The sequence below is a fragment of the Cydia pomonella genome, chromosome 5, assembly GCF_033807575.1.
Source record: "Cydia pomonella isolate Wapato2018A chromosome 5, ilCydPomo1, whole genome shotgun sequence".
Taxonomy (NCBI): Eukaryota; Metazoa; Arthropoda; class Insecta; order Lepidoptera; family Tortricidae; genus Cydia; species Cydia pomonella.
The window spans coordinates 22,180,170-22,193,093 of NC_084707.1; the positions used below are offsets into that span (position 1 = coordinate 22,180,170).

Consider the following 12,924-nt stretch of genomic DNA (forward strand, 5'->3'; position numbering starts at 1 on the left):
ACTAAATACACACAAAATAAACAATCATCATGCAAATTATACATTTATATAACAGTTTTAAGTTCTTTGCCTGCCTTGAAGGTGGGTGTACGGTATTTTGTCTAAGGTTTTCAGGAAAGTCATACTCAGTATGAACGTATTCCACGATTGATGCTGTTAGTACCTATATATAACGTGAAGTTATAGCAATCCTCACTTACTGAATATAATTTATAGTGTGTTAATGTAGTTAGAATAATACCATAATTTCCAAGTGCAAAAACGCAGTCGTTCAGCATATTTTACCTGAAAAGAATGCAAAATCAGCATTAGAAAAGTAAATTCATGTTTTATTAATAAAGTATCTAATTTATAGCAAATTTAAGATCGATGATTACGGGTAGAACCGGTCGAAGTCTCGTAATCAGCGCCGACTGATGAAGCTAATGCTGGAATTTGAGGCCCCTGTGGCCACCATAGCGAGCGGTGCGAGCCACTACATTAAAAAGGCAGTCCCTTAAAGTCCCTTTCCGCCCTTTTCCTGAAGGTTTGAGGTCGTATCGGTGCGGAAATACCGCGAGCGACAGTTTAACCTACAGGTTAGCTGTGCGAGGCAGAAAGTTTTTGGAGAAACGCACAGTTGAGTCGAGAACTGCCAACCATCTAAGTGGTGAAGATGGAAATTTTATCGCGTAGAGTAATGGCGGATAGAAGCGGCAGAGATTAATCCGAATAATTTCTCGGAGAACTCCCCGTATATACACATGTCACAGACGTCACAGTTGATGTGCTTTTGTTGCCGTTCACCGTTGTTGGAGGTGGGGATAAATGTGGAGGGTTGCAATCTGTATAATCCTAGGAATATAACTTCCGCAAAGGTTCGGTGTTAACGGCAGGAGTGAATATTATAATCATGTATAAGACATCTAATACAGAACTTATGACCTGACTAAGTATAGTTATTTATATGTATATACCTACTATGCAATACAAACTTCAACAACTGATTGCGATTACAATAGATAAAGTGTAAGGCAATTACATCAATCAAAATACATGAGTCATTACCTCCCAACAAGCATTAGCTCAACCCTTTCGAGGTAATTATGACACCAACAATGCTCTCGTAAAGTTGTCAAGTCATGATATATTGTCACGCTTAATTGCTGCCACGAAGACACCACTTTATCGACGCCATCGGTATTTTCGAGGATCGACCATTAGGGAAACCAGGGATTATTTTTTTACCTATACCTACATATGTAAAAATAGTTTATTTATGCCATGGGCATTATAAGGTCAGTGACGAGGGGGACAAGTTTTTTTTTTAAATGTAACACACTGCTGCATCGTATTAAGTATTGCAATCTTTAGCGTCTTGTTTTGTTGTTGTTGTCTTCTTGTATTTGACAAGATGCAGTCTGAAGGTATACATTGAGCACAATAAAGATGCCAATTTTTCAAATTTCTATGTTCTTGTCAGATTGACCACCGCAGTTGCACGTGATCCTCGGTGCACGCGCACGTCCAGCGAGCTGCGGTCGACACCCGAGCCACCGCAAGAACATCGGCTATAAGATCTTTACGTAACCTAATAATCAAAGTAGTTTCCTACAGCAACGCTTTTACACTTTGTTTTCCTTGGGGATACATCGAGGTCTGAGCTGTCAGTCTCGGTAAGCCTAGATATTTTGTTCATTTACATAATAATGAACTTCATAAATGTCACATACAGTTTCAATTTCAAAAACCCATTTGCTCGACTTATCGGGTTTGACCGCTCACTCCTCGATATTCCTATTGACTAATTCAGATATCTAATCGAGACGGAAAGTAATACTTCAACCTGTGTGCAGTTATTCTTTTTTGGCTATCTTGTACCTCATAATTCACTCTGATAGGTTTAACATTACTTACTTATGCGTCCATGTTGACCATGTTGCGTCAGCGCATGTAGTGTCGATTGCAAGTGTCACGATGTGTTACAACTATCCTTTTTTTTTCTCCCTGCGGTTGCTGCGAAATCGAATCATCCTTTTATTAGCGAACGTTGCAAAAATAGGAATCAGGTCGCTATTGGACCAGTTCACTATTACATTAAGTATTTTGGTTAGCAGGATGACCTGATCACATGGTTTGATTTGTTTATATTAGTTACATTCAAAACGCTGCTAATGTTACTAATATAGATAATTAATTTGAATCCTAAGTGACATTTCTGGCCTAAGTGATAAATTTGGCGCATTTCATTCATTGGAGACTTTATTAGTCATATAATTAGATCATTATCATCATTTCTTGTCACTTATCATGAATCGTACCTACACTAATAGGGGGAAAAAGAGGAGAAAAGAGAGGATTTTATTTTCGTTATTAACCTTGTACAGTTTATGTTCACGTGTACTACAAAAAAAGAACATTTTAGGAGTTACATAAATTAATCGGTGATTAATGGGGGATTTGTGGTTAATAATTACAAACCCCTTAATCAGTTCTCAGTTTATCCAAAGTGAGGGGGTTCCATTTTTCAATATTTCCTCCTTATTTTGAAATAGACATCTTTTAGGTAAGCATGCTCAATCCATAATAGCGTCAGGTGAGATTGTGGTCAAATACTTCCCTTTATTCAATAAAATAAAACGTTTTCAAAATTTTCAAAAACGCTGTATTTTTATTGCATTTCTTGGAACTTAATTTATTCCCTATCCTTTATCCCAATCCGGAATCTTGGTTCAAAGGACAGCAGCGTCGTGAAGGTAAGGAATACCTATAACTAATGAGGTATCTTTAATTAACATCTGCCTGCACCGTTATGTCATTACAAACGAGTATCATTTTATCTACCTATACACTTCCCTAAAGATAAAATCGACACTTGAGACTCGCGGTCGCCTTCGGCACGTTTTAAATTATGGCTCCTGATATCCCCGATTATTCGTATTTCTTCAACGGCATCTGTCCTACGAGAAGAGATCCCAAATTTACTAATAAAGGTAACCAGATATTCGTTTGATTGTCATGAAGGGGGCTCGACACAAAAAAATAATGTTAGGATACCAGGGCGCCTGGTAGATGACGATATTACTTCGACAAACGCCAAACGACTTGAAAAAAAATAATCGGGATGATAAATACTACAAAAAGCCACGTGACTATATACATACATTATTTAAGCTCCGATTGGCGTTTTCTATCAAATTACGGTTAGGCCGCCAGCTCTAAGTCTAAAGCCTGAGTGGATGCTCAAGTTGGGCGTGCAGCAGGGCGCGGCGTGCATGTTAAATAAATGCAAACTTATAGGAGCGGCCTTAGTGCACGCTGCTCAAATCACTTGAGAGCCCGACGCCACACTGCACGCCCCGCCGAACGCTTCGCTTCGAGCGTCCATTGAGCCCTTAGTTAGACTAAGTGTAAGGCCTGAGTGGACGCTCGGAGCGGAGCGTTCGGCGGGGCGTGCAGCGGGGCGGGCGAGCGTGAGATAGAGCGTCCAGCGAGTGGCCTCAGTGCACGCTCACCGCTCGTGTGAATCGGTCGCATTCACCATGGCATCGACGTAGGATGACATTCTTGATTTCTTTTTAGAAGAGACTTCATGGCTCAAAATGTTTCGTTTTTCTACAAAGCAAGGTCCTATTAGTGTCGTAGTGAAGCAAAGAAGACGGTTTGGATAATTTCCCACTTTATACGAAACCTTAAGAAGCAATGGATTAAAAGTGAAAATAAATACTTTAATTTACCTTCCATTTATTTAAACAGTCTATTTTTGTAAAGATAGCCAAAATGCTGGTTTATATTGTATTTCAATAACTATTTGTTTGCACGACATGACTGCACGCTCTTATCGCCGCTGCAAATCACAAACAGGTTTGAACCTCTCCGCGACGCCCCGCTCGACGCCGCATTGCCCGCAAACTTGCCCGCTCGGCATTCGCTTTGAGCAGCGTCGACTCAGGACACCAGTATGAGTTTCATTTGTTTAACATGCACGCCGCACGCCCCGCCCCGCTGCACGCCCGACTCGAGCGTCCACTCAGGCCTTACACTAAGGCCGCGGGCTGGATGCACGCGACGCTCGGCGCGGCGAGCAGGCGGCGGATGGCGCGGCCAGCGGTCGGCCCGATCAAAATGTATAGAATTGAATGAATCTGTTTTGGACGACAGCGGCGACCGCTTGCCGCGATAAAAAGACCAGTGACGTTATTTTTCACAAAACTCACAGTCACGTCACAACCGGCTAAAAACGCTTTGAACGCGGCCCATGGCAGGTACTTACGAGTGTATTGAGGAAATTAAAACAAACTGCATAAACAGTAGTAAGTTACGTTAAAATCCGATTATGCGGACGTTTAGCGGTTTCTTATGGCGGCTGTCAACATAATATTAAAGATTAATCGGATTGTTAAACTCAGTTAAATAATAATGCAACTCGCAAAACGGAGAAAGTTTGTTGGCATCATATATCCCTGCAAAAAGTAAGTACATAAGTATACATATAGGCAACGGGATTTGATTTCATTTATGATAGAGCAAAATCAATAATTGTATTGTTTTTCTTTAGTACATGACATATATTTCAGTTCATTATTTATTTCGATTTGTAGCTACTCAAAAATACTACGAGTATTTTTTTTCTAGTCGCATTGTACAAAATAACCAAGTGTTCAATAAGATATGTGTCGACACACATGACAAGATAATCAAATAGTGTCAAATATTTCTTTGACTTTTTACTCTGACTGCATTTTTTGAACCGCATTGTCATCGGATCTTCACAAGTAGGTCAAACGACTCAAATGACACTGGGTGAAAATCAACATGCAAGATTTATTTAAGACCAAGTGAATTTGTTATGCTATTTTCAGGTCAAGTTGAGTTATGTGGTACACTTTATTGGAATCTCGTTAAGAAAAATGCATATTTTATTTTAAGCCTTATTAACGTCACGTAGAATTCCTTTTGCATTGCCGTTGCAGTTAGAATCTTTTCTTGATTGCTACTTTTGTAAACAGCGTTAAGCCCGTCACACACGGAGCGATAATATACCAAAATATATCTTATATAAGGCATCTTACGATATATTTTACGTACTATTTGACAGATTCCACACACGAAGCTATAATATACGAGTATATTTTGGTATATTACGATATATTTTGGTATATTTCGTCTCTCTCACAATGTAAGACAGACGGCGATATATATTTTAGTATCGCTGTCGTGTGTGATTCTTAGCTATACTATAAGATATATTTCGGTATCTGACGGTATATTAATATACACCGTGTTTATTTTGAATTCCGTTATCTTCAGGGTATGGGTAAGTAATTTTCAAAAATTTGTATTTTTTTATTTTTACAAAAAAAAATGTTGCATGTAGCGTTGTTGTAACACGAGCATTATATTTAACTCAACCAAACAATTGAAAACTGTCGCATATCAATATCAATGTTATTTCAAGCATCGATCTTCCGAGATAGTACTTACGTTTAGTAGCAAATGTATTAACTCGAACTAAACACTAATCAATATGTAAACCGGCCCTAAAGCAAGTGTACACACTCGTAAGGGTCTTATAAGATAAAAGTAAATTATTGATTATCTCCGAAATGGAGTTGATTAGAATACCGGTGTCTTTAAGAAAGTTACTTAATTTAAGCTCAGGAATGCACCCATGAAATTAACGGAAAAAAAAAACACGGTATATATCATCGCTCCGTCTGTGCCGGGCTTTATCAAGTAACTGTACAGTATCAAGTTTGGATAAAATAAAGACATTCGTAATAAATATTCAAAGCCGGAACGACGAACGACATGCAAATCCGAAGATTATCCGTGACATGTCAAACCGGTTGACAGATAACGCTGTCAACTTCATTAACAGGTTGAACCGATATCAGCGTCAATGCACTACCGTCCGGAATTCCGGACCGACTTTTAAATTAAATTAAATTAAAATTCGTTTATTTCGAGTAACATAATGACTCATACATATTAATTTAGAACACTAGACTTAAACACTATACTACAAGATAAGATAAGATATCATTTATTGCATAATTATAGGTGTACAGGTGTGTAGGGTATTTAAAGTCTTGTATTAAGAAACTTAGTGATTGCATAAGGCTATAAGTAATAGAGTATGCCAAAATTCAGTATTAATTTTTTTTGCATTTTAATAAAAAACGGCCTGACATCAACGACAGTGAAATCAAATCAAGTAAACTTTACAGGTACAGTGAGCTGCGAAATTGCATTTAAAAATTATGAATGAATTCATTGACAAAGTCGCCATGCACCTTACGGCTGATGGTACAGGATGTTTTTTCAATTCATAGCCATTATCTTACAGAACATTTAAATCACACTAAACAACTTTTACTGTGGGACCAACTCTTAAATCGCAAAAAATATAACTGTATATAGTAATAGCTTAACATCAAACGATCTCTGGGAAAAAGGCATTCATTCGATTTACATACGTATGCATAATTTCAGCTCAATCGGAAATCGGAAAGTGGATCAAATTTAGCTTCCCAGATTTGACCCACACTAAATAAAATTCATACATACTAACAGGGCAAGTTAAATAAAAGCTTGTAAAAAGCAACCTGTATTTAGGAGCTGTATAAGTCTGTTTATCGACGAACAGTCAACAAGTTGTTTTCAAACAACAAAATCCTCCCTCAAGGTCCAAACTTTCCACCAAACACCCTTCCTGACGTCATTACTACGCAAACGACCGCCCTTTCTGACGCAACATCTACTTGACAATCCCTTATTTAGATAATAGATAATGCTAGGAATACACAGTCGAATCACCCACGAACAGTGCAAGGCCGAATGCACACCCACGCCTAAGAGAAAGGTGGTATTGTCATTAGGTTAAGTTTAGCCTGTGGATGTCCTGAAGGTGATAAGTACGTATGGATCTCTTAGCCTGATGTTGCGTTGTAGACGGTGAATGGATATGAGCTTGCATTGTGCACTTGATGGCATTTGCGGGGATCGATGTATTTACGTGGGTTCGGAACTTTGCACGTCTCGTTTGATCGACTAATTGTTCTTTGAATATGTACAGTGGCAGCAAAGCAGCAAGTCTTTCAGTAATTTACATGACACTTAGGATTTTTATTCAAATGAAGGATTATCTCGTCTTATCTGATTTTACATCACACTCCCTGTGTTTGATAATTCATTCAATTGATTAGTTCTGTAGGTACTGGATAGTACAGCATAACTGAAAAATCGTGATATAATTTGCTGTACAAAGTCTTCGAAAATATATTAAATCAATGTAAACAACTTAAAAATGTAACCTGATTGAAAGAATGCTGATAAAAATTAAATTATGTCACAGTCTAACGACATTATTTTTACTCCAACGTCCAAACCATAAATTGCCCGAAAAGCCTTAAAAACAATCAAAACGGAAAGACTTTGATAAGACTAGAGCTAAAATGTTCCATTGTTAATGACCTTAATTAGATGTTAAAATATTAAAAATATTTGTTTTTAATGTCAATACAAACTTTGAAGAACCAATCAAATCACAGTTATCGACACAAATTTTCCAACTCCACTTAATAAAGATAAAAAAACACTAAAGATCAAGTCCTAGAAATACAACCAAAGTCGGCCAGAACAAAGCATTCATCTTCACCACAGGGGTGATCTCCACGTAGGTAATTAAATGTCAATTTCAGGGAGGTTTCCAAATAATTTCATAGCAAACGACACATGATCGGACTAACCAAACCGCACATCAGACAGGGCAAACAGATTGACAACAATGCGTGGACATTGTGACGGGCGAGTCGGTAACCGTCCCTGATCCACATCCTAGGCGTCTATTCGAAAACCGTTTTATATTTTATGGACTTGCTTTGCTCCTACTAACTCGAAAACTGGTATAACATGATCCTTAACTTCAAGCTCAAGCATTTTTGGTTTTAAGAAAGAGAATCAGTCGTCAGCACTTATGACGCAATCGATAGATGTTTCATATAATAAATACCACGGGTTTTATCAAAACAATGGCAATTGAGAATAGGCCAGACACGGATTGAAGATGGTTAAGATGGCAGTGGCCCAGTTCACGACAATGGATCTTGAGGAACCGAAGAGAAAAAGAAGAAATTCGTATCAAAATGCTACTATTACTCATCATACTTAGCAGCGTCATTGTAATAAACATATGCAATCTGTGACAACACAGGCGTTAATAGCCAGAGGGCAACGTACTTGTCCAAATCCACACCACAGATGATGGTTGAAAACCAGTAGTGAGAAATAGGTATTGAGAAACCAACGAAAAATTACATTAGTAACAACATTGCCCTTTTAAAGATATACTCGGCTGATATGCTGGTTAACTGCGTAGCCGTGGATAGTATTCTGAAATACTGAATGGATACGCGTCTCGTGTTCAATGACATCTGACAGTTGGCCTTGGCGTGCGCGGGCGCTGCTCAAAAGCGTGCTACAAAACGTCACGCTAATTTTTACCGGTTACTAGGTAACTTAGTAAATAAATTAAGAAGGTTGGAAGCCACCTAGCACCAATATTGCCTACCTGGAGACATTTGCAACTTTTCGCCTCCCGTCTAGCATCTTTTAGAGTTCCAAGGTGGTAACACTAATTTTGACATGACAGTTGTCAGGATTGACTTCTTAGCTGCCGGGGACTCTAGTCACAGCATGCTGGTCGGCTAGTAACCAACGTAGACGAGGATAGATTCTGAATAGCTACGCGTATCGTGTTCAATGACATCTGACAGTTGGCCTTGGCGTGCGCGGGCGCCGCTCAAAAGCGGGCTACACACCGTCACGCCAATTTTGATGTGCCGTTTACCGTCTCAAAGAGCGTAATTTTTACGGTTTTCATTTACGCACCGTTGAGAATTCTATAAACTTATTCGTTTAGATTTTTCTGTCAAAAATGATGTAAACCAACCAACGTTGTATTTGATCCTAAGGGTATAATCAACCTTATTAATGGTTTAGTCTTCTAGTTGTTATTTATGGGCGATGTTTTTCCTGGTCTACTCTAAACATGACTAAACTTATGCATAGAAAATTATAATCCTATAACAGTAACATCAGTACAGTTATTCACTTAAGATGTTCCTGCTATCTGGCTGGCGTTATGTACTCAATGTCGTAAAAACAACAAACGCAAAACCATTCACAAGTACTTGACTATCTTTAAGGATATCATCTACTTCATAGTCTATAAAACAAATCACACTTGGTTGTCGATCCGAGAAAGTCTAGACAAAACAATGAACATACTAAAGCTATCGCATAAACAATAGCATTTGACCAGCTAAACAACGAGGAATGGTGAAGTGCAATAAATTACACATTATGTTTATAATTGTAAGATACCTATATTCAAGCACTTTATTTTTCAATGACCATATATGTATAGCGTTAGCAAATAGCGACTATAAGGGTATTTTAACCTTACCCATAAAATGTACCTACTACCTACACAATTCGCCAAGAGCCAAGATCTTTCTTTAAAGCTACTGTCACCCTTATAAGTTAGAAAATTACTAAATTTTCTTTTCTTTATCAAAAAAAAGGAAAGTATCAGAAAATCCTACACTCATTGCTGTAAGTTCCAATTAGAATTCGAACCCGCGACCTAAAGCTTTAATATACCTATTTGGTCGTGACTTGTGAGATTTCAATACAAATCAGATAACTCATCTACTCATACAAAAATTGTCTCAATCTGAGCGCGTGTGTAAATGGCTTTCTTGTATCAATTTCGCCAGTCAAACAACCTAATATTAGTAATATTGGTCCCTTTCTCAATAACACGATATGAATGAGATGCTAGTTCACCCATAAAGATGAGTTGCAATAGATCTCGACCTATTGTTGTCTGATGTACTATCGGCCAAAGCCAGAGTCGACCAGTTTCAAAACAGTATCGCTTGCAAACGTTGACTTTGGATTTGACCCGCCCCTAATTTGTTGACCAATGAGAAACAAAGATCTTTTTTTTTTGTTAGGTAACTGTCATTGTTCACAATCTTTACGCAGCTTGCACGTGTTTTGTCAAGAAGTTCTGTCTATTCAGACGAGCGGCTTTTTATTACCCTTTGTGGTGCATATTTTTCTGTGACCGCATGTCAGCACCATAACTTGTCTTGCTAATGGCGAGAGAAATAACATACACCTGCAAGAAAGCTATCCAGATGCGCCCTTTTCCCTAACATTTTTTTTGAAACAGATTTGCTATTATCCAATCTAAGCAAAAAAATATATTTGCTTAGATGCGAGGTCTTAAATTGTTCTCTTTTCCCTCCCGATCTACCTTCTAATTAAAAACAAGGGCATGTGTTTTCTTTGGAATGTGCACAACAAATGATTTCTTGACTTGTCGGCTAGCTTTGAGAATGTAAAACAATATCAGTTAAAAAGTTACGTTCGAATAGTATTGAATGCGGTTGAATTAAAAATATCTACACGGACAAAGTGGTCAAATATAAATGAACTCGACTTTATAGTTAAGGCAGTAAGAGCGTTCAAGTATTGTCGACTGAACTGAAGCTCGATTGTATTGGAATATGGTCGGTAATATAAAAAGTAGTTTACAAGTGTCTTGCGCACCTTTGGAGTGGCGGTATAACTTATTTCGTAGTCAAACATAACAATATTTTGAGCTTCCTGTTTCAACAGTTTATATTAGTCCAGGGCTCCAAAATATTAGGACTCATTCGACTATTATAACTTATAACAAAGGGCTGGTTGTTCCTTGAACGAATCTAATATTTTGAACTTTCTCATATAAAATCACACAACCATGGCTCTTACACGGGCCCTTATGCGTTCATAATCGTGGGGGTTTTGCGTTGACCTGTCAAGCATCGAATATAACTGCATTTACCTGCTGGGGTCCTAAAGTAAAGGACATGACCAGACGTTGCATTTCAAACAGTTGACCGATACCCATACAGATTTTTATCAGGTCGTTAAGTAATAAATTAAACTAAAGATTTTTTTTTACTTAAATGTTTATTTCATGTTTCATAGAAGTTTACTAACTATCATGATCACGAGTGTTATAAAGGACTCGAAACGTCAAAATTGAATATTCCAACAATGATACTATCCGTGACAAAATTCATTTTTTTTTTTAAATATAGGTAGAGGTATTAAAATGATGTAACAATCGTTTCAAGGGCCACCGTAAAATATCAGGATATAAAGAAAAATAAAACACATCGCGGCTCAAAGGATCGAATGCCAGATGTGTAAGGCCGTCGAGATTGTAAATTTTTGTCTCTTCATTTTCACCAAATATGTAAGCATTACTTGTTAGAGTTGTTAGTTGATTCTATGAAGCAATTATAGAGCTTGTTTCCCCATTACAAAAAACTTAAAAAGAAATCCTAGTGGTCCGCCCCCAAATTTCATTGGTGGCCGAAAGCTGACGAGTCTCGGGCAGATGTTCTCGCTTCATACAAAATGCGCCTTTAAGGTGGTCGACTCTGGCTTTGGCCGATAGTACCTACTAACAGTAACACAATAAATTACCAATATTAAGACTTGTTACGTCGCAGTAAGGTTCATGATCAGGTTAACTGTGTCAACGATGGTATCGTTAAAAAAACACGGCACCTCTTTTAAGATGCAATTCTTATGTCGAAATTACTAACGAAATATCCGCTCGTATTTATAATAGACTAGAATTTTGTATTGTTGAATATGAATTGCTGTTATTTGGAAAAGAAAGTAACTTCCTTTTTTTACTTATAAGGCACAGATTCGAAACTGAATGTACGTTTTGTTGATTTTATTCCTTGAGAGCTGTTTTTTCTTTAATATTTCGAGTGAATCAAAAGTGAAAGTACAATTAACAACACTTATAGTTATAATGTACCTTATAATATGTAGAGAAGGCCGTTGTCCAACCCTCGCTACACCCCTTATAAAACAAAGTCCTCCGCCGCGTCCGTCTGTTTGTATGTAGTTCGCTATACTCAAAAACTACTGAACAGATTTTCATGCGGTTTTGACCTATATGCTCTAAAACTGTTTAAAGAGTTATCGAAAAGACTGGCCGACTTCACACATGACCGAAGAGCTGGGAGCTTCCTCGCAACGTATTAGCATCGCAATACAGAGGAGAAATTCTGGCAGCATCCTCGGCACCATGCCAAAGGGACCAAACTTTTTAGACGTATCTTAATATTATTTAGTATTAGTTTTTAGTTTTAATCCAGTTTTGTTTAATAGATAAGTTAGTTTATTTTTACATATAAGTATATTGTAGAAAAATTAAATTGATTGATTAAAAAAACTTGTGACGTTACAGTAATCTGAAACATGAAGGTCGCGGATAAAGTGATAGCTGATAAGATGGAAATCAATCTTGATAACGTTGCATTGCAACAATGCACTACATGCCCTAGTGTTCTTCCGCAAACTTTAGAAAGGACAATAATTTATACAAACTAGTGTCCATCATTATATATTAAGGCCACACTGTATAAATAATGTATTTGCCAACGATATAGTAGGCCTGATATACTATTTAACGTAATCACACACCTACCAACCTAATAAATTGCAATCAAAAGATAATATCGTTTGATATAAATGTCAGACCCACAGCGTATTCGGACAATCACAGCAACAAGTGTTAAATTTATGCATTCAAACTATTCAAAGCTGCTTAACGTCGTTCCAATAAATCCACCTGACATTTAGTACCGTGCGACTGTATTGTCACTCATTCACTTGTCTAATAGTTGTGGTTGAAAAAATTCAGGACACAATGCGGCCATAAAACAATAAAAACGGGAAGAATGCCATAAATCGGTCAAAGAGACCTTTGTCGCTTGTTGTGCCGTTCTCACGCGTCCGTATTTTTTATGGATACCTGAATAGGCCATTACGAAAAAAGGATTCCTATAAAAAAAGTCTTAC

General features: G+C 37.6%; 1 protein-coding gene and 1 long non-coding RNA gene across 5 annotated transcripts in view; both read right to left on the reverse strand.

The window, feature by feature from the left end:
• LOC133518101 (protein spire) overlaps positions 1-12,924 on the reverse strand; it is a 265,504-nt gene that overhangs the window by 230,391 nt on the left and 22,189 nt on the right. The gene's annotated exons all lie outside the window — the stretch shown is intronic.
• On the reverse strand, positions 31-3,382 carry LOC133518102 (uncharacterized). The gene is made up of 2 exons (XR_009799436.1): positions 1,897-3,382; positions 31-285 (listed from the first exon to the last, which is right to left on the reverse strand). It is a non-coding gene; the product is annotated as an uncharacterized LOC133518102 (long non-coding RNA).